Source organism: Ambystoma mexicanum, chromosome 8, assembly GCF_040938575.1.
Source record: "Ambystoma mexicanum isolate Mex_15411 chromosome 8, UKY_AmexF1_1, whole genome shotgun sequence".
NCBI classification, from domain to species: Eukaryota; Metazoa; Chordata; class Amphibia; order Caudata; family Ambystomatidae; genus Ambystoma; species Ambystoma mexicanum.
In genome coordinates, this window is record NC_090929.1 from 478,160,094 (window position 1) to 478,186,853 (window position 26,760).

A 26,760-nucleotide genomic window follows, 5' to 3' on the forward strand; every position below is an offset into this window, starting at 1 on the left:
CTTTTCCCACTTGAAATTGCCACACAGCCATGTTTCGTTACCCATATTGCACCGTCCTGCCGTTACCACTGCCCTCTTCCCTTTGCAGGATACCCAGCAGCGGCGTCCTCTTACTTTAGTTCACATAATGTTGCCTTTTTCACTTTGAACTTGCCACACAGCCAATTTGTTTTCCTTGTATTGCCCTGTTCTGTCATTACCACCGCCGCCTTCTCTTCCCGTTGCCGGCTACCCCGTAGCAGTGTCCTATTAGGCCTCTTTCTCCCTCTCACGTCTGTCTGCTGCCTTCCGTGTCACACCCTTATAACTACCTCTTAATTCCTCTACAGCTTTCCTGATGCACATTCTCTGGATTGCCATCCCCGCCTCGACAAATGTTTGATGAGTTACTTCACTATGCGGCTAGAAGTTTTGACCATTGTTTCTGAATGAATATTCTTTTAAGTTGCACTCTTGCATTCCACCCCCCTCCGGTCCTTTGTTGTTTTTTAGAACAGCAAATTGACAAATTGCGTCACCCTAACACACCTTTTGCATAGCGCCCTAAGATCCTCTGCTATTCCGAAACATTGCACACATACATGTTTACCACAAGCCGACCTCCCCGTGATGGCATTGCTTGAGATCATTTGTTTTAAATAGCACATGGAGTACATAATCACCACCTTGTTAGTACTTTACCACATTTGTGTCATCCTTCTGAGTGCTCTTAGAACATCTGGCATTTGGTGCACCCTACCAGTTTGCCCCAAGCCAACCACACCCTGCGGTGGCAAACCTTCCCGTTCCTTGTTTTGCTCTGACCAATAGCCATGTACCAGAAAGATTGCTATAAAAGGACAAAGCATGGATAGTTATTTCCACCAGTCCCAAAGGGCACGGACAGCAACACTGGTTCTCTGCACCGCAAACTGGTCATGCCATAAGTGGGTATACAGGTGCGACATCTACTGCAGACAGGTAACCTTAAAATAGCACCCAGTATCTAAGCTTCAAAATAAAACAGGGCAATCTCTCTGCGTGGTGCTCTTTCTGCTAAAGCCTTCCTGGTGGTTTAGGCCATGAGGGGTTTTGCTACTGAACCCAGGGTGATCAAAGCGTCCTTCTGTCCTATATAGTTCAGTGATACACTTATCCAGTTTAACCATGGGGTTGATACTCCATTATGTAGCCAAATTGGTACATTCCGGCCTTTCGGTAGGGGCGAGCACTTTGTTGTTCAACCATAACCTTCAGGGTAGTCTCACTGGAGATAATCCCAGCTGGTCTGCAATAAGGTTCATCCACCCTCTCCACTGTTTTCTCCTAGAATACCTGCATCACCTTAATGCGAGCCTTCCAACTATTTACCCTGAAGAAGTAAAACTCCCCTTGACTTCTGCATGGCTATCATGGGTGCCATAGCACCCTGGGGCCTCTAATCCTGTTACTGCTGAAGAGCATCCCAAGTTAGTGAGGTGCATCCATCTTTTCTGGGAGTTACCTTGCCAACCTGGCATATCATATTGCCCCCTCTAACCTTCCGTACAAAACTATAATTTCTTACTTGCGGGCATTATGTAGTGGCATATCAAGGAATGCCTCTAGGGCTGACACCAGGACAACCAAAGGTGTTCCAGCCTTTCCCTAAAGGACCATAACATCAGCACAGAGTAGGATTGAAATCTGTCTCTTGCCAACCCTGCTCCTGAGCGGCACCAGTTAGAAGGAGAGAAAGAGGTAGAGAGAGAAAGAGAAAGAGAGAGAGAAAAACAAAGATGGAGATATAGAGTTACAGACCGAGGGAGAGATTTAGAGTGACACACAAGTGTGTCGAGGAAGAGAGATAGGCACACAGAGAGGGAGATACGGCAAGAGTATGAGAGGGGAGTGCAAGAAGCACAGAAAGTAAGAGAGGCAGAGCGGTAGAGGGAGGGAGGGGAAGGAGAGAAAAATGGGAAGAGGCAAGGGAGAATGAAAATCACACCATACTGACAAGGAGAGTGCACATGTACAGACTAAATAGAAAGAGAGAGAGTGAGAGAGAGAAAGAGAGAGAGCGCAGAGGTCACAAGACCACACTAGCAGAGTAAAAGAGAGAGACATCGAGATTAAGAGAGATGCACTGACAAAGAGAAAGAAAGGTGTAGACTACAACAACAGAGAAAGGCAGTGGGAGCCTACCAGACAGCACTCACAAAAAGAAAACACACCGAACAGTATCACTCTCTCTCCCACAGAGAGACACACAGAGATTGAGAAAGAGACAGAAAGAGAGTGCAGAGAAAGAGAGGAGGAGAGAGCGTGCAAGCACTGGATCGGTGCATGAAGCACCGGGTGCAGATAGGAAATTCAAATGTTGAGAAGTTCTTGGGTTTGGGGGTTCCAATTATAAACTATAACTGTACTTAATGCATCCAAACCTTTGCATCCCCACAATGCTGCAGAAACTCAGTCATCACACTTGTCAGGACCTGAATGCAACAACACAACACTTTCCGTTTTTGTGTGTAGACAAGGCTGACCCATCCTCATATCTACCTTGCTGCTTTGTGTGTCAAAAAAAGAGAAAGAAGACGCTCACCGCAGATACGTTTTTATGGGAGGGCAAAAGGGGCACTTGCCCAGGGCCTCCACCTTGGAGGGTGCCCCACACGGCTGCCTGATCTAAAGAAGTAAGATTCCTTTGTTCACCAGACTTAAATAGCACACATCGGGATATTTTATGGCATGGTGCTGAGGCTCTAAAACTATTGGCTGTCTGTTTTGGCAAGTACATTCTGCCTACATCAATGGATCATGTTATTCTATCTGTGTTCACTGTGGTATATTGGGAATTATGTTGATCATGTGCAATAGCCAATTTTGAAATGCACATTGCTAAATTGAGTGCCACAATGGTTCAGAAGTTATCTCAGTGTGTTAAGCATTCATTGCAAATATGTGTGTTCCTATGCAAGATTAGAATAGCACATTCCTGTAAGGCTGGCTGAGCTTTGCCCATGTCTGAAATTTATAAACCTGCCTGCATATGTACTTGGTCTTGCAGCACACCAGGTGCTATTATCAGCAATGTATCTGCACCAGATAGGGGTTGCTATAAAAACAAACATGTCATCCTTATGGTGAAGGTCTAGAAATTGGTTTGTTCAGATGGGGTGTTGTAAAACCTAGGTAATCACCTCCAATGCTGAGCATAAACTGTTAGTCCAAGAGATGAATAAGTATCCAAATTTGGGACCAAAGCATTCATGCTTGTATCCTGGCTTGGCCAGCAGACAATACGGTGATCCTAGTCAAATCATCTCTCGTACATTACTGTACTGTATTCTGTGAGGTTTGCCGCCATCGAAATGCTGGTGGCATCGTTTAGCCAATTACTTCATATTTCTTTGTATGTAGGCCATTTGAGTGGAAGGGGTGGTAGACAGAAGGGAGCAGACCACATGGTGCAGGACTCGGGCAAGCATATTTTAAAGTCTGCTCCTTTGACACAAAAAAAATCAAAGGTTTTTCTGCACGTTTATAAATGACAATTTCACCAGCCAGTGTTTTGGAAGTATGTAAAGCTTTAAAATACAGAAGACCAACCCAGATTAAATCTGTTAAATCACACTGATTAGTATGTTGGTACTTTATATACTTCTTTTGATGATGGAGAGAATGAAGCTAGAATCATTCTGTGTTAAACCATTGTATAATATTTTGTTTTTTATCATTGTCATGTTTGGTAATGTGACTGGTGTATTTTCCAAGTCACTTTGATAAAATTAGATTATTTTAGTTCATGGTAAGAACTGGTAATGAAAGTGTTCAAATGCAGAAATTGTAGAGTTGGCACCAATCCCAGATTCACCCCTTAACCAGTGTGTCTAATGCTGGACATCTAATGCAATCTTGTATTGCCTAGCCTCTCAAAATTCCCAGTCCCTAAACCTTTCAAAATTGAAAGCCCTTCAGAGAGATTTCCTTCTCAGGGTATGATCCTCAAAGCACCCTCTTTCATGGGTTCACTGGCTATAGTGTCGCTTACACTATAATAGTGAGCATTGATATATTGCACACCACAGGCACTTTATTATTTTGATCTCTAATGGCAACACTATTTGAAAACCATGTCCCACTTATAATCCCATTCTGTCTGGATACAGACACCTTCCTGGCAGCTTCTAATCTGCATCCACTATCCATGCTATCATATGTGTAGCTTTCTCCTTCCTACCAATTGGGCTCCTCTATCCATTCTTGAGCACTTTTGCATTCTGTGAGGCAGCTACTGTGAGTTCTCGGTCTATTCTGGGTTACATGTACCTTTTACATACAGTCCTGCATTAATACTACAGGCTGCATACCTTCCTGGATGATATTGATAAAAAGTCTCCTGTATCTATGCTAGAACAGAAGTAACCACTTCGTAGACTGATAATGTTGGCCTTCAAATGATAATTCTTTATCATTCTGATTAGAGCAAGAATGAAGAGGGTAAGGTGATTTAAAGGGTGTAAACGTCCTTATTTTTAACGCTGTGATGCAGCATATCAACATATGGGTTGTGATTGCGGCATGGGGGAGCGTGGTAGATATTCTTGATCACTAAATTCCTTTGGTTTGGTGGAGGGGGCCCCAAGATGTCCGTGCCCAGGGCCCCAAAAGTGCTTAAGATGGCCCTGGCTCTCTGTGATTGGTTTTCATTGTGGAAAAGCAAAATGCTAGTCCCCCCTTACCGCCCCCTCACACTCCATCCACGTTCCCTCCTGAACCATTGGTGGAGCCTGGCAAGAGGTTCAGAGGCAAGATTAGCAAAAGACACTGGCAAGTTATCCAGTAGCCACCATGAAGATTGTGTGGTATTGTGATCGCCTCTATCCTGTCACCAGTCACTTATACACTGTATGCTGGCCATGGCACAAGAGGATGCCATACGCAACATATTGCCCATTTTATAATGGGTCTGACTCGTTTAATACGATAAATGCAGAAATGAAAGCAAATTACAGCCGGCAGGTTAAGGTTGGAAACACGCGAAGGATAGTCCAGGCTTTGGAGGTGCAAAAAGAGGCTGTGGCCACTAAAATGCACAGTTATGCTGGGGACTGGTAAACACGGGCAACACACTGAAGCACTTAAGATCTTCTTTACAGAGTAGTGAGCCAAGGTGAGATTTGTATGCGGAGATGGCAGAAGTGGGATTGCTTGGGCAGTGGGTAACTTCATGCTTTGATTATAATCCTTGGTGTGTTGGATCATGGGAAAATCCGTTCAGAAAGTCCCTGCAACCGAACCATGCAGGTGTGGATTTATAGACATTCTTTCCCGGATTCATGGGTTACTGCCCTTTGCAAGGCTTCTAATTCCATGCTGATGAGTTCCAGGACTCCCCTGCTGCGGAGGGTTCCTTTTTTAATTTCTCTAATTGTTTTCTTTTCAAATGTTGTTAAAATAAGTTATACTCAATGTCTTATGCCAGGAACAGAGTTGTCCATGTTTTGAGTGGACACACCTACAACGTGTGCAAGGGGGCAACAACTGGTGTTTTTTTCAGGCATTTGTATTTTATAAATCGGGTAAGGAGTTTAAAAATATGGATTTGTGTGTTTCGTTTGTTTTATTTTAGTGCTACCTACAGCATTGTGGCTAATTGATAGAATGTGTCTACCAGGTGGACGTTCCAAATGTGAAAGTTTGTTCCTGTCATTGCAGGGATTTATGACGCTATATGCACAGCACCACCCAGCTCACTTACACTGTGGAAAATGACACACATTGCTCCTCTGCTGGTGGCACCCTTCTGAGCTGCCTAGACTTGCCCATTTGTAGCACACACTCAGGTGCCACTTAGATTTCACTATTATGTTTATTTTAGTTTATTATTTGATAATGCGCTCCAAACCCTGGGATAGCCGGGCGCAGCGGTAACAAGAATATTTAAGCTTAGTTGCATACAATAGTTACAGTACTTGATTATTACAGTATTTACAGTACATATATACGAGATATGGGCGCATCACATCATAAAGGAAGAGGAGAGATAGTCTATAGTAGGGTTTCAGGAAAATCATGATAGTGACGTGCAGAAATCCTAGATCTAGTGCAGGGGAACAGTTTTATGGGTGTCATTAGTCCAGAGCCAACTTTTCACGTCACATCTGAATCTAGAGTAGGGCTGATCAGCTCTCAACGCAGTGGGGAGTGCTTTCCAGGCACGGGCAGCTCTGACAGGGAAGCTAGCTCCACCCGCTTTTGTTAGTCTGAATCTAGGAACTTCTAGTGAGAGATGGTTAGAGGCTCTGGTGTGGTGACTGGAGGATTTTCTGGTCAATCTGGCAGAGATGTATGGGGGCGCAGTATTGTTCAGTCCTTTATAGGTAAGTGATAGTGTCTTGAGGAGAATTCTGTCACTAATTTTTACCCAGTGGTGGTCTTTTCTGATATCAGATATATGATCTCTACGGGGCATGTCCAAGGCTGCTCTAAGAGCATTGTTCTGCAATATTTGCATTTTGTTTAGGACAGATTTGTTGGCGCCTGCATATAGGGTGTTGCAATAGTCCAATTTAGACATTATTAGAGCATTGGCTAGTGTGATACAGTTGGTTTTGGAGAGGTAGGGTCTACAGGCCCTGATCAATTTACAGGTATAGGCTGTAGAAGATGCCAATGAGTTGACTTGTTTTTTAAGAGATAGTGTGGGATCAAGGTACAAACCCAGTGTTTTTACCTCGGTTACCACCTTGACTACATTACCATCTATATTAAAGGCAGTGTAACTGGGGCTAAGTTTTTTAAGGTTAGAGTCTGAACCCAGGATCAGTATCTCTGTTTTGTCGTCATTCAGGCAGAGGCTGTGAGAGGCCATCCATGCCTGAATGATGAGGTAAATCTTATTTACTAGAGATGTGTCTTCGACAAAGTTGCCAGATAGTGGTATGAGGATCTGCGTGTCGTCCGCATAATTAGTATAAGTTACCCCCAATCTGTCAAGTTTGTTGAAGAGTGGCTTAGTGAAGATGTTGTACATTGTTGGGGAGACACATGAACCTTGTGGGATGCCACAGATGATTTGTATTGGGTCCGCTGAGCTAAGGGGGAGAACACTCTCATCGTACGGTTGGCTAGGAAGGATTGTACCCAGGCTATAGCTTCACTTAAGAAGTAGGCGGCAGACGCTAGATGCTTGCATAACACTGCATTGTCCACCAGGTCGAAGGCTGCCGATAGGTCGAGGAGGAGGAGCATAGCTGTTTCACCTTTATCCTTCAACTCGTCGATTTGTGTCTTGAGGTTAATTAGGGCCGTATCAGTACCGTGTTGTGGTCTGAATCCGGATTGGCGTGATCCTAGTAGTTGGTTCGTCTCCAGATATTTTTGGATCTGGAGGTAGGCTACTCTGTCAATGATTTTGAGGAGGAACGGGACTGTAGTAATAGGCCTATAATTAGTTGGGATATCCGTGTCAAGGGTCTGTTTTTTAAGAAGAGGCAGTACCCAGGATTCTTTAAGGTTAGTGGGCACTGTGCTTGATTTAAAGGAGGCATTAATTAGCTTAGAGATGAAGGGTGCTAAATCTCTGGCTGCATCCTTAATAACTTGTGCCGGGCAACTGTCGCCCTGGCAGTTCGATGGTTTCAGAGATGATATAACCTTTCCAGTTTCCAGTATGGATATATTGGTAAACCTGAATGGTTTGCAGCTACTTAGTGTATCTGTGCTAGGTATATCTGTCAGAGGGATGGTATGTGTTCCTGTGGAACTCAAGGAGGCTTTCTTTTTTGCAATTTTGGACTGTAGAGTTACTATTTTATTTGCTAAGGCATTTTGGATGTTAGTGCACTATTGTTTGTCCTTATGGACATTATCTGTAGGAGCAATCGGATTTTCCATTTCCCGGAGGATGGAGAAGAGTTCTTTGGAGTTAGAGTTAGCTTTACTGATTCTCTCATTAAATGTGTTTTTTTTGGTTTGGATTATTTCTTTCTTGTATTTGTTCGCAAGATTAGCAAGTAGAGTTTTATTCTCAGCTCAAGGTGAGTGCCTCCAGATAGCTTGGAGTTTACGTTTTTGGAACCGTAGTTCTTTGAGATGGGGGGTGAACCATGAATTGAGGTGTGATTCTTCTTTACTTTTACGTAGTTTGACTGGGGCAATAGTATCCAAGGCTTTGGACATAGTATTGTTGAATGTCTCGACTAGTGTGTTTGGGTCAGAGTTGTTAGCGCTAGCAGTGAGAGCTGGTAGGAGGAGAGGGAGTAGTTTTTCAGCTGTAATTTCTTTTTACTTCTGGTTAGCAGGGGTGGTACTATTTCACAAGTATCTAATTTTAAAGGCTCTATAGTGGATGAGAAACAAATAAGGTGGTGGTCTGTCCAGGTTTGTGGGGTAATATTAGAGATGGTAGTGGCACAGTTCAGGTTGGCTATCCAGTCTAATGTGCGTCCTTTTATATGTGTGGGAGCTAAGACTTTTTGGGTAAGGCCATGTTCGACTAAAATCGATTGGATAGATTGGGCCTGTTTGTCCTAAGCATCATTAAATCCCAAGTTAAAGTCGCCTAGTAATAGGAGCTGGGTGGAATCTTTTATGTTGTTAGTGAGGAAACTGGAGAGGTCTTCCTCAAAGTTACCTAGGGGGCCTGGTGGTCTGTACACAAGGAGACTAGTTAGAGTACTATTAATAGAGATGGGTAGTTTAGTTGATAGTAGTTCACAAGATTTGATTGCTGGAGGTTTGGTGAGTCTTAACGCTAACTTAGTTTTAGCAATAATGGCCAGGCCGCCTCCTCTAGAGTTGGGCCGATTGACTCTGAATATATTGTAGTTGTCTGGTATGGCAATCATCAGTGCGGGACCTGCAGCATCGTGGAGCCAGGTCTCGGAGACAGCTAAAAAGTCTAGGTTATCCGTGGCGAGTATGTTGGCAATTTCCGTATTATGTGCTATGAGGGACCTTGCATTAATAAGGGCTCCTGAGATGGTGGGAGTTGTGTTTCTTTCTTGGATAGGTCTTAGTTTGGGGTGCTTGGGTCTCTTTTGGTTGTGAAGAGAGTAGGTCTGCATTTTTTAAAGTCTTTTAGCGGCTGTGGCAGATGGGTTAGGGTCAGTGGTAGTTAAAGTAGGTGTGGAGACCAATGGTCTAGTTCTTTTGTTTTTGAGATCATAAAGTCGTGGCAACCTAGCTCTGAGTCGAGTGTTTCTCTCCTGCAGGTTGCAGGGTGTAGAGATAGTGTGGGCCATTATATTGGTGATTGTTAGAATAGCCCAGAGTAGGGAGCAGAGAGTGTATATAAGGTGAGTCTTGGTGGTGCGCATGTTAGGTTATTATGTAGTCCCATCTGCATTATGTAGGAAAGTGCTGCGTAAATGCTAATTATGGTAGCCAGACAACGGTATCGTTAGTTCTAGCATGTCAAAGACTCTATGGTGGCCTGATACTGAGGGAGGCATACAGTTTACACTAGTGCAATTAGTGCAGACTTGCTGCACTGTAATAAAATATATCATGGTGCTCATGTTGTACTGAGCCATAAGGCTTTAACGTCTTGCATTCACGCCATGGCTCATTTTCAATTATTTGTATGGCGAAGAGGAGGGGCGGAACACAACTTGCATTTCCATTGCTCCCTTGCTCTCCGCCATACAAATGCTCCAGCATTTTCCACGGCATGGATTTTCATGCCGGCACAAATGCTGGAGATCCCTATGGGGTCTGCCTTCTTTATTCACCAGCATAAAGCAGGTGGACCATGTAGGGATCCATTCTACACACTCCCTGCCATGCGAGGATGTCAGGGAGGATGCACAACGACAATTACACCCTCCCTGACATGCTTGTACTTGTGGTAAGCAGCGTTCACAATCAATATGAAACTATGCCCGACATGCTTGCATTTGTATTTGTGAACACTGCATACATCTACACATGGTAAGTGTTCACAAGTGAAATGAAACATGCCCGATATGCGAGCATGTCGTGGAGGGTTTCATTGTAATTGAGAGCACTGCATGGCAAGCAGTGCTCACAATGAAAAGCAAATACTGCATGGCATGCCAGCATGCCAGGCAGTGTTTACTCACTTTGCACTGCAGAGTGCAAATGTGAAGGGCAAAAGGTGGTGTACACACTTGCATGCCACGTTTTGCCCTTTACATTTGCACCCCACAGTGCAAATTATGATAATTTGAATTTGGTGTTAGGGACCGCTTGTGTTGCTAGGTCTGAAAAAGTTCCAGGGGTACACTAATGACGGGACTGTTGGGACTCGGGGGTAGCTAACCTTTTGCTTTTAGCCCCTCCGTTTCTGTCCAGGGCTATAACCAAAAGAGCCTGGTCTATAGCCGCCTCAGCCCCCCCCCTAGCAACACATCTGCATTACAGTGTAAACGTAACAGGTCCCTGCCACCAAATTATGCATTTGCGGTGTATGAGCTCTACAGAGTTTGAAGGCGAGGCATTATTTATTCAAAGTGGTTTTGGTGCATAATCTAATGTCAAAATACAATGTGATAATACCACAAGAACACCTGCTGAGTGTTTTATAGAGTTGTAAAACATTTCACAACAGGGTGGGCATCTGAAAAGCCATAAGACCCTGGGGAAACTCAAATGGATCAGTTGCTAATGGTTTGTAGTGAATTCATCAATGAGGCCTGGGTTTTGGACGTTGGGTGATATACATTCAGTGGACAAAATGTTTAGGGAGAAACAGAAATACCAACTGAAACCATTACGCTACCCTACCCTATGCAATTGCTGCTTCCATGAGGCAACCGGAATTAACTGCCACGCTCTTTACAGAAGTTCACTAGATGCCTTGTGGTCACATGACAACAATTTGATCCAGAAGCAAACGTTTGTAACAGGGGGGGCGGATGGAGCATCATCCACGTTAGATAACATTTATTGGCAGATTGATTCTCTAACAGCTATTAGGTTTGAGATCTATTTATTTTAATGTACTGCTATGTGTTTCTTGGGAGAGTACTTGACAGCCCCCTGCCTCTAAACGTCTGATAGTGGGAGCACTCACATGTCAGCTGGGACTATCATTAAAAGGCCTAGAGTTTTCCTTGATCCGGCCTCTTGTATCCCCCTTCTCATTGCAGATTCCTTTGTCAGAGTGTTCACCGCAATGCCAGCCGGGACAGATCAAGCGTTTGAAAGGGTATCACTCATGCTGCTTTGACTGCGAGGACTGCCCAGAAGGAACATATCAGAACCCTGGTGAGTGCTGCATCACTCAAGGGCGCACACTGCTGTGCAGCTGCATGCATGACTGAACGTGGGATAGGGACCTCAGATGAGGAGACACTAGTAAGGTGGATGTTGGGTAAATCACTCCATGAGAACCATAACATGTACATGTCTGACCTGTAGGGTAGTCATCAGAGGCTGGTAGTAGTATGGTTTACCTTAGATATGAAACCCTGGTGGATGTAATGTAAGGTAAGGTCCTGTATAGCATCGATCTGCCACTATTGGTGGCCTTGCTGCAAGTGGCTCTGCAAGATAAAAGGTTGATGGGGAACCATTTGGGGCACAGTGAGATAGGCAGATGGAAAACCTGTGGTTCTGATGGGTGCAGGTCAGAAGAACCTGGTTCCTGTGTGCCAATCAATCTGCTTTCTATAGGTTTGCAGAGAAACTTGGAAATATATTATCCATAGGGAAGAACCCACAATCTGCTGGACTACAGTGCTTTGGGTCTGGTCAAGCACTGATGTGGGAGAATGTGATTGGGCTAGAGGGGCGAGCTTAGCTGTAGATCATCTAGGGTTGCTGTGCTAATGGATCGACCTGTGGTAGCCATCTATGGGGGTCGGTTGGGGGTGTGGTAGTGTAGGGTACTAAGAGAAGTTAGCATTGAGTCAGATGACGGACACAGACCATATTGCAGCAACCCATATCTTTCCAACACTACATGAGTACAACTCCCAGCAGCTGGCCTCCATATGCTGCCTCCAAATGCTGTGCTGTGTCTAGGCTCCAGGGGACTTTCAGCTGCTTCTTTGAGTGGCCTGGTTTTCCACCGCACAAAACATTGTTGCCAACCCACATGCTGGAACCAAACCATGGAGTGAACCTTTCATTCCCACCTGTCTAACTGCAGGTCATTTGGCCCACACTCAGCACTCTCAAACAATCTTTATTTCTTTCATAGGGTCCTGGCCTTCATTGAACCTGCACACTGCGCCACCACTGTCTCCTTCCTGGACTCCTCCCTGGGCCCTCAAGTTCTCTCATTTCATCACATTCCCTTGCCCGCAACTGCCACTTATACCTTCCAATTTAGTCCCTACATTTTTGTCATAAACCTGTTGGCCTTTCACTCAATGAATATCATGGAAAGGACAGTGTGAAAGAAAGAACTGGTATGTTATTTGAATTATTTAATAGGAGGGCATATGTGAAAATAGGATAGTCCATTTGAGCCAAGTCACATATTCCACATACACTACCTAGCAGTCATAGCTGGAAGTTCATCTCCACAAATGGACTATCCTACTTTCACATATTAGGTGGAAGGTATTTTTTCCAGACTTTTCAAACTCACCACATCTTTACTGCTGTTTTGTATACATGCCCCAATGCTCTAACCACAAAGCTGTCAAGACTTTACTGCACTGATGATCTCTAATAAGGGTGAAACCGAGTATGTAGGTGTCTTGAAAGGCTTGCAAAATGACTGTCTTGGGTTGATTAAGCTATGTATAAAGTAGCACTGCCCTCTAAAACAAAGACAATTTCCTGGAGAAAAAGGCTTGTATTTGGGGTAATTTGCATACCCACAATGTCTTGCTGATTTGGCTCAGAACTGGGGGGTGAACTTTCAGTGATGGCTACTAGGTGGCGCTGTGAAATGTGTGACTTGACTCAAATGGACTATTTAAATTCAGCACATGTGGCAAGTCATGACCAGCTTAAATCAGCATGCTCCCGTTGGTGTCCCCCATAATGCCCTGCCCCTCATAATGCCATGTATGTTGTGCGCATGGGCTTTGCAACAGGAATGCGCCAAGTGAAGGTAGTCATTACCTACCACATCCGCTGAATTTCAAGGGTTTTGTTGTGTTAAATCTGGTCAACTTAACTGCACTTTAACTAAAGTTCTTTCAGTGAATTTCAATGGTTTTGTTATACCATCATTTTTTTATGGGCCAGTGGCCACAGCCTATGGCTGTGTCCATTGTATATGTTCCCCCAATATGTTTCATTTACACCCTTCGGCCGTGGCCACTATGCATGGCAAAAGGATCCCATCAAGCTTTGGAAAGAACTCCTGAATACCTTTAGTTAGTCTAATAACCTTCTCGACTTCAGAAAGACACTCGAAACCCCTCTGTTTATGTAGTCACACCTTGTAAAAGGAGGATAGCACAGAGGCAATGCACTGGTCTTGGAAGCAAGACTATGCAGAGCAACAGAGGTTTGAATCCTGGATCCACGCTAAGAAACTGAACTCGGGTATGGTATTAGGCGTATTATAATAAAAATGAAATAATTAAAAATAATTAAAATAGTTGAACACTGATTGTTTTGAACCACAGCACGCACATAGATGGTCTGGTCCTAGGCGCTATACCCATAGCAATAGCAATGGCAATCACATGAGGCTTAGGCCAGGAGTGGGAAAGAAGACACCTTGTGGAATCGGGGATTTGATGTGGGTTGGGGAGCCAATTACCGGTAGAAAATGTTCGGTTTATCAGGGGAAGACCACAGCAATCTCACGCGATTATATCTGCATCCCTGCAATATGTGCTCAGAAACAATGAGTGATAGGGGGTAATGGGAGAGGGTTAGGGAGGGAAGAATCAAATGAGTGGAGTGAGGGGACCTGGTAGAAAGAAGGGGGACACAACTTGTGAGGACATGGATCCTGAGCATTTGTTTCCGTTATAGTGGGAATCTGCAAACTTCCACTCAACAATAGGAATTTCTGTTATTGGAAATGATTAGTGAGCAATTATCGTGAAAATAAAGAGTTAGAAAAAAATAAGGTTTAAAAGCTTGACCATCAACATTTATTGGACAGTGGAAAATGGATGTTTGGTAACTAATTAATGGTGTGACATGGCCAGTGGCGTTGGCTAGTGGGCCCAAAAGAAAGCTATTGGTGCAACATGTACAGAAGCCACGGACGAAGCCCATAACTTGTGAGACTTCAAGAAACTATGCAACATGCTTGGCCGTGGCTACTGGCCATGGATGAAGACCATACATAGTGGGCCCTGAGGAAACCATAGTATAAAAACATTACTGATAGTGTTACTATTGACATCATAGAAGACATCACTGATGAGATCAATCATTACATCACATGACATTATTGATTATATAAGTTAGAATATCTTTGTTCACCTCTTTTGATACATATTTTTTTACACTTAACAATAACAACAGCATAACATGGAATAATACACTCATACTGAAGTATAATATGATAGATAATGTGTGTGTAATTCATTTGTTTTACTTGATTTATACAATTTAAAATACAAATATGTACTGTTATACAAATGGATTGAATTGCATGTATTAATAAGCAATTACACTCGTTCATTGCAGGGAAAATACCTGATTCAGGCAAATCTATTTCAGGTATTTCAAATATAATATAAGTATATGTAGTAGTAAAAAGAAGAATAGATAGAAGTGGAACATGTTTAATAGTAAGTGTTATGAAAATTGTAAATGTACACATTTAATTTTACAATTCTCCTTACTATAATATTACTTAAACTACATAATTACATTTATAGAAAAGAAATAGAGATTAGAATGTAAATATTTAATTATAGACATGATAATTGTATTACTAACATATTTAGTAATGTTTTATTCCAGCATAAGAGATTACCTTGCAAAGTGTGTAATGCTTATATACTATGCTTCATTGTAATAAGGTCTGTTTTATTTATTTCTTATTTATTGGATATTTATAAGGCAATTATACATGAAGACAGTGTTTCAAAGTGCCGTGAGGGAACAGGGAAGGGAACAAGGGAGCAAATAAACATTGAAAATTGAGAATTAATAAATAGAAACAAAAAAGCGGTCCTACTAGGCCTTGTGACATTCAGTGCGTGCAAGTGCAGTGAAAAGAAAAAAGGGGGAGGGGTAAGTGCTATTAAAGTCGCCTGGGGGAGTGCCAGGGGTACCTGTTGTGAAGGTAGCAGGTAAGTGAATGGGCGGAGTCGTTCCAAGCGAAGGTGGAGGTCTGCCGCCCAACAGGTAAGTGTAGAGCGGAGGCAAACCACCCGACAGGCGGGTTTGGGCCCAGAGAGCAGTGCAGGGGTTGGATGCTGGTCGTGCCAGGGCAAGGCCAGATCCTATTGGACTCTCGAGGGACCAGGCCACCAATCTCAGTGACAGAAGGGATGGTTAGCACGGGAGGGGGAGAGGGAAGGAGGAGGAGAAGGGAAAGGTCTTCAGTTGTTTGCAGAACTTGAGGTGGTCCGGTTCAATACAGAGAGAGAGGGAGAGACTGTTCCATAGGAGGGAGCCAGCTGAAAAGAGGGATCTGCCCCCAGCTCTCTGCTTGGAGAAACGTTGACCAACAGAGAGTTGGAGCGGGAGGATCAAAGGGATGTGGAAGGAGAGTATTTAGTAAGAGAGAGCAGCAGGTTGTGTGGTCCCAGGCCCCAGACAGACTTGTGGATGATGCAAAGGGTCCTGAATTTGACCCTTGCAGCAGCCAGTGGAGAGATTTCAGAGCTATTTCAAAATGTAATTAATCAAGCCAGTAATATCAGTTATATCAGGGATGGCATGTATTATGTCATTAGTGACACCATTAGCAATATCATCAGTGATGTAATCTGCGATGTAATTATTGTCCATGCCTATTGGGCCCCAAAGAAAACTATTGGTGCAACATGTAAAGTAGCCACAGCTGAAGGGCCGTGGTCACTGGTCATGGCCAAAGGACATGGCTAGTGGTCCCCATAGAAAGCTATTGGTGCAACATTGACAGTACCAACAAATGAAGGCCATGGCTAGTGGTCGCTGAGGAAACTATAATATAACATAACCCTTAAATATCAAAACATTAGTTAAGAGAAAATTAAGGTGATAAGATTTAACGCAACAGAACCCCTGAAATTCAACACTCACATTTCAAGCAACAGCACCATAATTATGCGCCCCCTGTTGCACAGCATATGAACCCAATGATGACATCAAGTATGACATCACTGATGACATCACTGGTGACATCACTAATTTCTACGCACATGATATCACTGATAGCATTACTAATGACATCATACAAGACATCACTGATCAGATCAAGAATTACAGCATATATGACATTATTAATTAAATAAGTTAGAATATCTTTGTTCACCTTTTTTGATACATATTTTATTTTATTACACATAACAGTAATAACAACATAACATGGGACAATGCACTCATACAGAAGTATCATATGATTATGTGTGAGCATTCATTTGTAGTACTTAAATTATAAAATTTAAAATAGAAATGTGTAACATTAAATAACTGGTTCGAATTGCATGTATTAGTGAGCACTTACAATACTTCATTGTAGGAAACTTACCTGACTCAGGCAAATCTATTTCAGGCATTTCAAACATAATATAATAAGTACATGTAGTAGTAATAAGAAGAGTATATAGTAGAGGAAACATGATTAATATAGTGTTATGAAAAAAATAAATGAACACATTTACATTTATAATTCTCTTTACCGTAACAACATTACATGAACACATTATTTTCTAAATGACAAGTTTATAAAATAAATAATCACACATATTAGAAAGTACATGCCCGTGTGTGTGCATTGTGATAGTATAGAATGCAAACATTAAAAGTTTGGTTAATATAAAAAAAAATCAGTTACTTATACTATATAATGACATTTATAAAAAAAAGAAATGAAGATTAGAAAGTACATATTTAATTATACACATGGATATTTTATTACTAATATTCATAGTAATTTTTTTTTCCAATATAAGAAGTTACCTTCTAAAGTAAGTAATGCCTATATACTACTCATTATTCTAATACGGTCTGTTTGCACTTACAGTTGTGCACTGTACACTACATTTAAGGAAACAAGGGGAGAATACAATGCACTGTGTAAGTATGAAATAAAATATGTAAATACATGTTAACTAATAAAACAGAGTTGTCATTTTTCAAAATGTAATTAATCAACACAGTGATATCAGTGATTTCATGTATGATGTAATTAATGATGTCATCAGTGATGTCATCGGTGATGCAATGTGTGATATAATTAGTGGCCATGGATAGTGGGCCCCAAAGAAAACTATAGGTGCAATATGTACAGTGGCCAAGGCCGAAGACACTGGCCATGGCCAAAGGCCATGGCTAGTGGCCCCCAGATAAACGTATTGGTGCAACATGTAAAGTGGCCATGGTTGAAGGGCGTGGCCACTAGACATGGCCAACGGCGATGGTTGGTGGGCCCGATAGAAAGCTATTGGTGCAAATGGACAGTAAACAAGGCGATGGTCACTAGCCATGGCTGAAGGCTATGGCAAATGGACCCCAAAGAAATCTATTGGTGCAATATTTACTTTGGCCAAGGCTGTGTCTGTGGCCACTGGACATGTCCAAAGGTGAAGGCTAGTGGACCCCAAACAAACCTATTTGTGCAATATGAAGAGTGGCCAAGGCCCAAGACACTTCCATGGCCAAATGCCATGGCCAGTGGGCCCCAAAGAAATATATTGGTGCAACACGTAAAGTGGCCATGGCTGAGGACCGTGGTCACTGGCCTTGGCCAAAGGCCATGGCTAGTGGGCCCCCATAGAAAGCTGTTGGTGCAACATGCACAGTGACCAAGGCCAAAGACTATGGCTAGTGGGCCCCAAAGAAACCAATTGGTGCTATATGTACAGTGGCCAAGGCTGAAGACACTGGCCATGGCCAAAGGGCCCCCAATGAAACATATTGGTGCAACATGTAAAATGGCTGAAGGCTGTGGTCACTGGTCATGGCCAAAGGCCATGGCTAGTGTGCCCCGTAGAAAGCTATTGGTGCAATATGGACCGTGGCCAAGGCTGAAGGCCGTGGTCACTAGCCATGGTCAAAGGCCATGGCTAATGGGCCCCATAGAAAGCTATAGGTGTAGTATGGAGAGTGGCCAAGGCTGAAGGCTATGACTAGCGGGCCACAAAGGAACCTATTGGTGTAACATGTACAGTGGCCACTGCAGAAGGTATTGGCTAGTGGTCCCTGAGCAAACTATAGTATAACAAAACCCTTGAAATTCAATGAAAAAACATTAGTTAAGAAAGAGTTAAGGTGATCCGATTTAGCACAAAAAAACCCTGAAATTCAGCACTGGCATTTCAAGCAACTGCAACTGAACTATGCACCGCCTGTTGGGCCGCATATGATCACAATGACGACAAAAAAGATGACATCACTGATGACATCACTGGTGACATCATTAATTACTTCACACATGACATCAATGATGACATCACTGATGGTGTTACTAATTAAATCATACAAGACATCACTCATGGGATATAAATAATTACATCATATATGATATTATTGATTATATAAGTTAGAACCTTTGTTCTTGTTTATTACACTTAACAATAATAACAACATAACATGGAACAATACACTCATACAGAATTATCATATGATCATTTGTGGATAATTAATTTATAGTACTTGATTTATACAAGTTAAAACAGAAATATGTAACGATATACAAATGGATTGAATTGCATGTATTAAAAAGCAGTTACAATACTTCGTTGCAGGGAACGTACCTGATTCAGTCAAACTTATTTCAGGTATATCAAACATAATATAAAAAACATATGTAGTAATAAAAAGAAGACTAGATCGAAGTGGATTGTGTTTAATAATAACTGTTATGAACAAAGTAAATGTACACATTTAAATGTACAGTTCATCTTACTGTAAAAACATTACATGATAAGTTTGTAAAAAGTAAATCACATATAATAGAAAGTACGTGCCCGAGAGCATTGTGATAGTATAGTATGTAAGAATTCAAAGTTTGCTTAATGTACAAAATAAATCAGTTACTTATACTACATAATCCCATTTATAGAAAAGAAATGAATATTAGAAAGTACATTTTTAATTATAGACATGGGAATTGTATTACTAACAACATTTGCAGTAATTCTTTCCAATATAAGAGATTACCTTCCAAAGTATGTCATGCTTATATACTACTCTTCATTGTAATAAGGTTGGTTTGCACTTAAAATTGGGCAGTGTAGCCTACATTTAAGGAAATAGGGCAGAAAACAATGTACTGTGTAAGCATGACATAAAACACGTAAATACATGTTATGCAATAAAACAGAGCTGTCATATTCCAAAATGTAATTAATCAACCCAGTGATATCAGTGATGTCATGTATGATGTCATTAATGATGTTATCAGTGATGTCATCGGTGATGCAATGTGTGATATAATTAGTGGCCATGGCTAGTGGGCCCCAAAGAAAACTATAGGTGCAATATGTACAATGGCCAAGGCCGAAGACACTGGTCATGGCCAAAGACCATGGCTAGTGGCCCTCAGATTAACGTATTGGTGCAACATGTAAAGTGGCCATGGTTGAAGGCCATGGCCACTGGTCATGGCCAACGGTGATGGTTAGTGGGCCCAATAGAAAGCTATTGGTGCAAATGGACAGTGACCAAGGCCGTGGCCACTAGCCATGGCTGAAAGCTATGGCAAATGGACACCAAAGAAACCTATTGGTACAATATTTACTTTGCCCAAGGCTGAAGGCTGTGGTCACTGGAAATGTCCAAAGGTGAAGGCTAGTGGACCCCAAACAAACCTATTTGTGCAAGACACTGTCCATGGCCAAAGGCCACCGCTAGTGGCCCCCAAAGAAACCTATTGGTGCAACGTGTAAATTGGTCACGGTTGAAGGACATGGTCACTGGTCATGGCCAAATGCCATGGCTAGTGTGCCCCATAGAAAGCTATTGGTGCAACATGGACAGTGGCCAAGGCCGTGGTAACTAGCCATGGCTGAAGGCTATGGCTAATGGGCCCCAAAGAAACCTATTGGTGCAATATGCACTTTTGCCAAGGCTGAAGGCTGTGGCCACTGCCCATGGTCAAAGGCCAAGGCTAGTGGACCCCAAACAAGCCTATTGGTGCAATATGTAGAGCGGCAAGGCCCAAGACACTGTCCATGGCCAAAGGCCATGGCCAGTGGGCCCCAAAGAATTATATTGGTGCAACATGTAAAGTGGCCATGCCTGAGGACCGTGGTCACTGGCCATGGCCAAAGGCCATGGCTAGTGGGCCCCCATAGAAAGCTGTTGGTGCAACATGGACAGTGACCAAGGCCAAAGGCTATGGCTAGTGGGCCCCAAAGAAACTGATTGGTGCTATATGTAGAGTTGCCAAGGCTGAAGACACTGGCCATGGCCGAAGGGCCCCCAATGAAACGTATTGGTACAACATGTAAAATGGCTGAAGGCTGTGGTCTCTGGTCATGGCCGAAGGCATGGCTAGTGTGCCCCATAGAAAGCTATTGGTGCAATATGGACCGTGGCCAAGGCTGAATGCCATGGTCACTAGCCATGGACAAAGGCCATGGCTAGTGGGCCCCATAGAAAGCTATAGGTGTAGCATGGAGAGTGGCCAATGCTGAAGGCTATGGCTAGCGGGCCACAGAGAAACCTATTGGTGTAACATGTACAGTGGCCACTGCAGAAGGTCTTGGCTAGTGTTCCCTGAGCAAACTATAGTATAACAAAACCCTTGAAATTCAGTGAAAAAACATTAGTTAAGAGAGAGTTAAGGTGATCAGATTTAGCACAAAAAATATCTGAAATTCAGCACTGGCATTTCAAGCAACTGCAACTTAACTATGCACACCCTGTTGGGCAGCATATGATCACAATAATGACATCAAAGATGACATCACTGGTGACACCATTAATTACTTCACACATGACATCACTGATGACATCACTGATGGTGTTACTAATGAAATCATACAAGACATCATTCATGGGATATAAATAATTACATCATATATGATATTATTGATTAAATAAGTTAGAATCTTTGTTCTTGTTTATTACACTTAACAAAAATAACAACATAACATGGAACAATACACTCATACAGAATTATCATATGATCATTTGTGGATAATTAAATTATAGTACTTGATTTATACAATTTAAAACAGAAATATGTAACGATATACAAATGGATTGAATTACATGTATTAAAAAGCAGTTACAATACTTCATTGCAGGGAACATACCTGATTCAGTCAAACCTAGTTCAGGTATATCAAACATAATATGAGAAACATATGTAGAGGTAAAAAGAAGACTAGATAGAAGTGGATCATGTTTAATAGTAACTGTTATGAACAAAGTAAATGTACACATTTAAATGTACAGTTCATCTTACTGTAAAAACATTACATGATAAGTTTGTAAAAAGTAAATCACATATAATAGAAAGTACGTGCCCGAGAGCATTGTGATAGTATAGTATGTAAGAATTCAAAGTTTGCTTAATGTACAAAATAAATCAGTTACTTATACTACATAATCCCATTTATAGAAAAGAAATGAATATTAGAAAGTACATTTTTAATTATAGACATGGGAATTGTATTACTAACAACATTTGCAGTAATTCTTTCCAATATAAGAGATTACCTTCCAAAGTATGTCATGCTTATGTACTACTCTTCATTGTAATAAGGTTGGTTTGCACTTAAAATTGGGCAGTGTAGCCTACATTTAAGGAAATAGGGCAGAAAACAATGTACTGTGTAAGCATGACATAAAACACGTAAATACATGTTATGCAATAAAACAGAGCTGTCATATTCCAAAATGTAATTAATCAACCCAGTGATATCAGTTATGTCATGTATGATGTCATTAATGATGTTATCAGTGATGTCATCGGTGATGCAATGTGTGATATAATTAGTGGCCATGGCTAGTGGGCCCCAAAGAAAACTATAGGTGCAATATGTACAATGGCCAAGGCCGAAGACACTGGCCATGGCCAAAGGCCATGGCTAGTGGCCCTCAGATTAACGTATTGGTGCAACATGTAAAGTGGCCATGGTTGAAGGCCATGGCCAACGGTGATGGTTAGTGGGCCCAATAGAAAGCTATTGGTGCAAATGGACAGTGACCAAGGCCGTGGCCACTAGCCATGGCTGAAAGCTATGGCAAATGGACACCAAAGAAACCTATTGGTACAATATTTACTTTGCCCAAGGCTGAAGGCTGTGGTCACTGGAAATGTCCAAAGGTGAAGGCTAGTGGACCCCAAACAAACCTATTTGTGCAAGACACTGTCCATGGCCAAAGGCCACCGCTAGTGGCCCCCAAAGAAACCTATTGGTGCAACGTGTAAATTGGTCACGGTTGAAGGACATGGTCACTGGTCATGGCCAAATGCCATGGCTAGTGTGCCCCATAGAAAGCTATTGGTGCAACATGGACAGTGGCCAAGGCCGTGGTAACTAGCCATGGCTGAAGGCTATGGCTAATGGGCCCCAAAGAAACCTATTGGTGCAATATGCACTTTTGCCAAGGCTGAAGGCTGTGGCCACTGCCCATGGTCAAAGGCCAAGGCTAGTGGACCCCAAACAAGCCTATTGGTGCAATATGTAGAGCGGCAAGGCCCAAGACACTGTCCATGGCCAAAGGCCATGGCCAGTGGGCCCCAAAGAATTATATTGGTGCAACATGTAAAGTGGCCACGCCTGAGGACCGTGGTCACTGGCCATGGCCAAAGGCCATGGCTAGTGGGCCCCCATAGAAAGCTGTTGGTGCAACATGGACAGTGACCAAGGCCAAAGGCTATGGCTAGTGGGCCCCAAAGAAACTGATTGGTGCTATATGTAGAGTTGCCAAGGCTGAAGACACTGGCCATGGCCGAAGGGCCCCCAATGAAACGTATTGGTACAACATGTAAAATGGCTGAAGGCTGTGGTCTCTGGTCATGGCCGAAGGCATGGCTAGTGTGCCCCATAGAAAGCTATTGGTGCAATATGGACCGTGGCCAAGGCTGAATGCCATGGTCACTAGCCATGGACAAAGGCCATGGCTAGTGGGCCCCATAGAAAGCTATAGGTGTAGCATGGAGAGTGGCCAATGCTGAAGGCTATGGCTAGCGGGCCACAGAGAAACCTATTGGTGTAACATGTACAGTGGCCACTGCAGAAGGTCTTGGCTAGTGTTCCCTGAGCAAACTATAGTATAACAAAACCCTTGAAATTCAGTGAAAAAACATTAGTTAAGAGAGAGTTAAGGTGATCAGATTTAGCACAAAAAATATCTGAAATTCAGCACTGGCATTTCAAGCAACTGCAACTTAACTATGCACACCCTGTTGGGCAGCATATGATCACAATAATGACATCAAAGATGACATCACTGGTGACACCATTAATTACTTCACACATGACATCACTGATGACATCACTGATGGTGTTACTAATGAAATCATACAAGACATCATTCATGGGATATAAATAATTACATCATATATGATATTATTGATTAAATAAGTTAGAATCTTTGTTCTTGTTTATTACACTTAACAAAAATAACAACATAACATGGAACAATACACTCATACAGAATTATCATATGATCATTTGTGGATAATTAAATTATAGTACTTGATTTATACAATTTAAAACAGAAATATGTAACGATATACAAATGGATTGAATTACATGTATTAAAAAGCAGTTACAATACTTCATTGCAGGGAACGTACCTGATTCAGTCAAACCTAGTTCAGGTATATCAAACATAATATGAGAAACATATGTAGTAGTAAAAAGAAGACTAGATAGAAGTGGATCATGTTTAATAGTAACTGTTATGAACAAAGTAAATGTACACATTTAAATGTACAGTTCATCTTACTGTAAAAACATTATATGATAAGTTTGTAAAAAGTAAATCACATATAATAGAAAGTACGTGCCCGAGAGCATTGTGATAGTATAGTATGTAAGAATTCAAAGTTTGCTTAATGTACAAAATAAATCAGTTACTTATACTACATAATCCCATTTATAGAAAAGAAATGAATATTAGAAAGTACATTTTTAATTATAGACATGGGAATTGTATTACTAACAACATTTGCAGTAATTCTTTCCAATATAAGAGATTACCTTCCAAAGTATGTCATGCTTATATACTACTCTTCATTGTAATAAGGTTGGTTTGCACTTAAAATTGGGCAGTGTAGCCTACATTTAAGGAAATAGGGCAGAAAACAATGTACTGTGTAAGCATGACATAAAACACGTAAATACATGTTATGCAATAAAACAGAGCTGTCATATTCCAAAATGTAATTAATCAACCCAGTGATATCAGTGATGTCATGTATGATGTCATTAATGATGTTATCAGTGATGTCATCGGTGATGCAATGTGTGATATAATTAGTGGCCATGGCTAGTGGGCCCCAAAGAAAACTATAGGTGCAATATGTACAATGGCCAAGGCCGAAGACACTGGCCATGGCCAAAGGCCATGGCTAGTGGCCCTCAGATTAACGTATTGGTGCAACATGTAAAGTGGCCATGGTTGAAGGCCATGGCCACTGGTCATGGCCAACGGTGATGGTTAGTGGGCCCAATAGAAAGCTATTGGTGCAAATGGACAGTGACCAAGGCCGTGGCCACTAGCCATGGCTGAAAGCTATGGCAAATGGACACCAAAGAAACCTATTGGTACAATATTTACTTTGCCCAAGGCTGAAGGCTGTGGTCACTGGAAATGTCCAAAGGTGAAGGCTAGTGGACCCCAAACAAACCTATTTGTGCAAGACACTGTCCATGGCCAAAGGCCACCGCTAGTGGCCCCCAAAGAAACCTATTGGTGCAACGTGTAAATTGGTCACGGTTGAAGGACATGGTCACTGGTCATGGCCAAATGCCATGGCTAGTGTGCCCCATAGAAAGCTATTGGTGCAACATGGACAGTGGCCAAGGCCGTGGTAACTAGCCATGGCTGAAGGCTATGGCTAATGGGCCCCAAAGAAACCTATTGGTGCAATATGCACTTTTGCCAAGGCTGAAGGCTGTGGCCACTGCCCATGGTCAAAGGCCAAGGCTAGTGGACCCCAAACAAGCCTATTGGTGCAATATGTAGAGCGGCAAGGCCCAAGACACTGTCCATGGCCAAAGGCCATGGCCAGTGGGCCCCAAAGAATTATATTGGTGCAACATGTAAAGTGGCCATGCCTGAGGACCGTGGTCACTGGCCATGGCCAAAGGCCATGGCTGGTGGGCCCCCATAGAAAGCTGTTGGTGCAACATGGACAGTGACCAAGGCCAAAGGCTATGGCTAGTGGGCCCCAAAGAAACTGATTGGTGCTATATGTAGAGTTGCCAAGGCTGAAGACACTGGCCATGGCCGAAGGGCCCCCAATGAAACGTATTGGTACAACATGTAAAATGGCTGAAGGCTGTGGTCTCCGGTCATGGCCGAAGGCATGGCTAGTGTGCCCCATAGAAAGCTATTGGTGCAATATGGACCGTGGCCAAGGCTGAATGCCATGGTCACTAGCCATGGACAAAGGCCATGGCTAGTGGGCCCCATAGAAAGCTATAGGTGTAGCATGGAGAGTGGCCAATGCTGAAGGCTATGGCTAGCGGGCCACAGAGAAACCTATTGGTGTAACATGTACAGTGGCCACTGCAGAAGGTCTTGGCTAGTGTTCCCTGAGCAAACTATAGTATAACAAAACCCTTGAAATTCAGTGAAAAAACATTAGTTAAGAGAGAGTTAAGGTGATCAGATTTAGCACAAAAAATATCTGAAATTCAGCACTGGCATTTCAAGCAACTGCAACTTAACTATGCACACCCTGTTGGGCAGCATATGATCACAATAATGACATCAAAGATGACATCACTGGTGACACCATTAATTACTTCACACATGACATCACTGATGACATCACTGATGGTGTTACTAATGAAATCATACAAGACATCATTCATGGGATATAAATAATTACATCATATATGATATTATTGATTAAATAAGTTAGAATCTTTGTTCTTGTTTATTACACTTAACAAAAATAACAACATAACATGGAACAATACACTCATACAGAATTATCATATGATCATTTGTGGATAATTAAATTATAGTACTTGATTTATACAATTTAAAACAGAAATATGTAACGATATACAAATGGATTGAATTACATGTATTAAAAAGCAGTTACAATACTTCATTGCAGGGAACGTACCTGATTCAGTCAAACCTAGTTCAGGTATATCAAACATAATATGAGAAACATATGTAGTAGTAAAAAGAAGACTAGATAGAAGTGGATCATGTTTAATAGTAACTGTTATGAACAAAGTAAATGTACACATTTAAATGTACAGTTCATCTTACTGTAAAAACATTACATGATAAGTTTGTAAAAAGTAAATCACATATAATAGAAAGTACGTGCCCGAGAGCATTGTGATAGTATAGTATGTAAGAATTCAAAGTTTGCTTAATGTACAAAATAAATCAGTTACTTATACTACATAATCCCATTTATAGAAAAGAAATGAATATTAGAAAGTACATTTTTAATTATAGACATGGGAATTGTATTACTAACAACATTTGCAGTAATTCTTTCCAATATAAGAGATTACCTTCCAAAGTATGTCATGCTTATATACTACTCTTCATTGTAATAAGGTTGGTTTGCACTTAAAATTGGGCAGTGTAGCC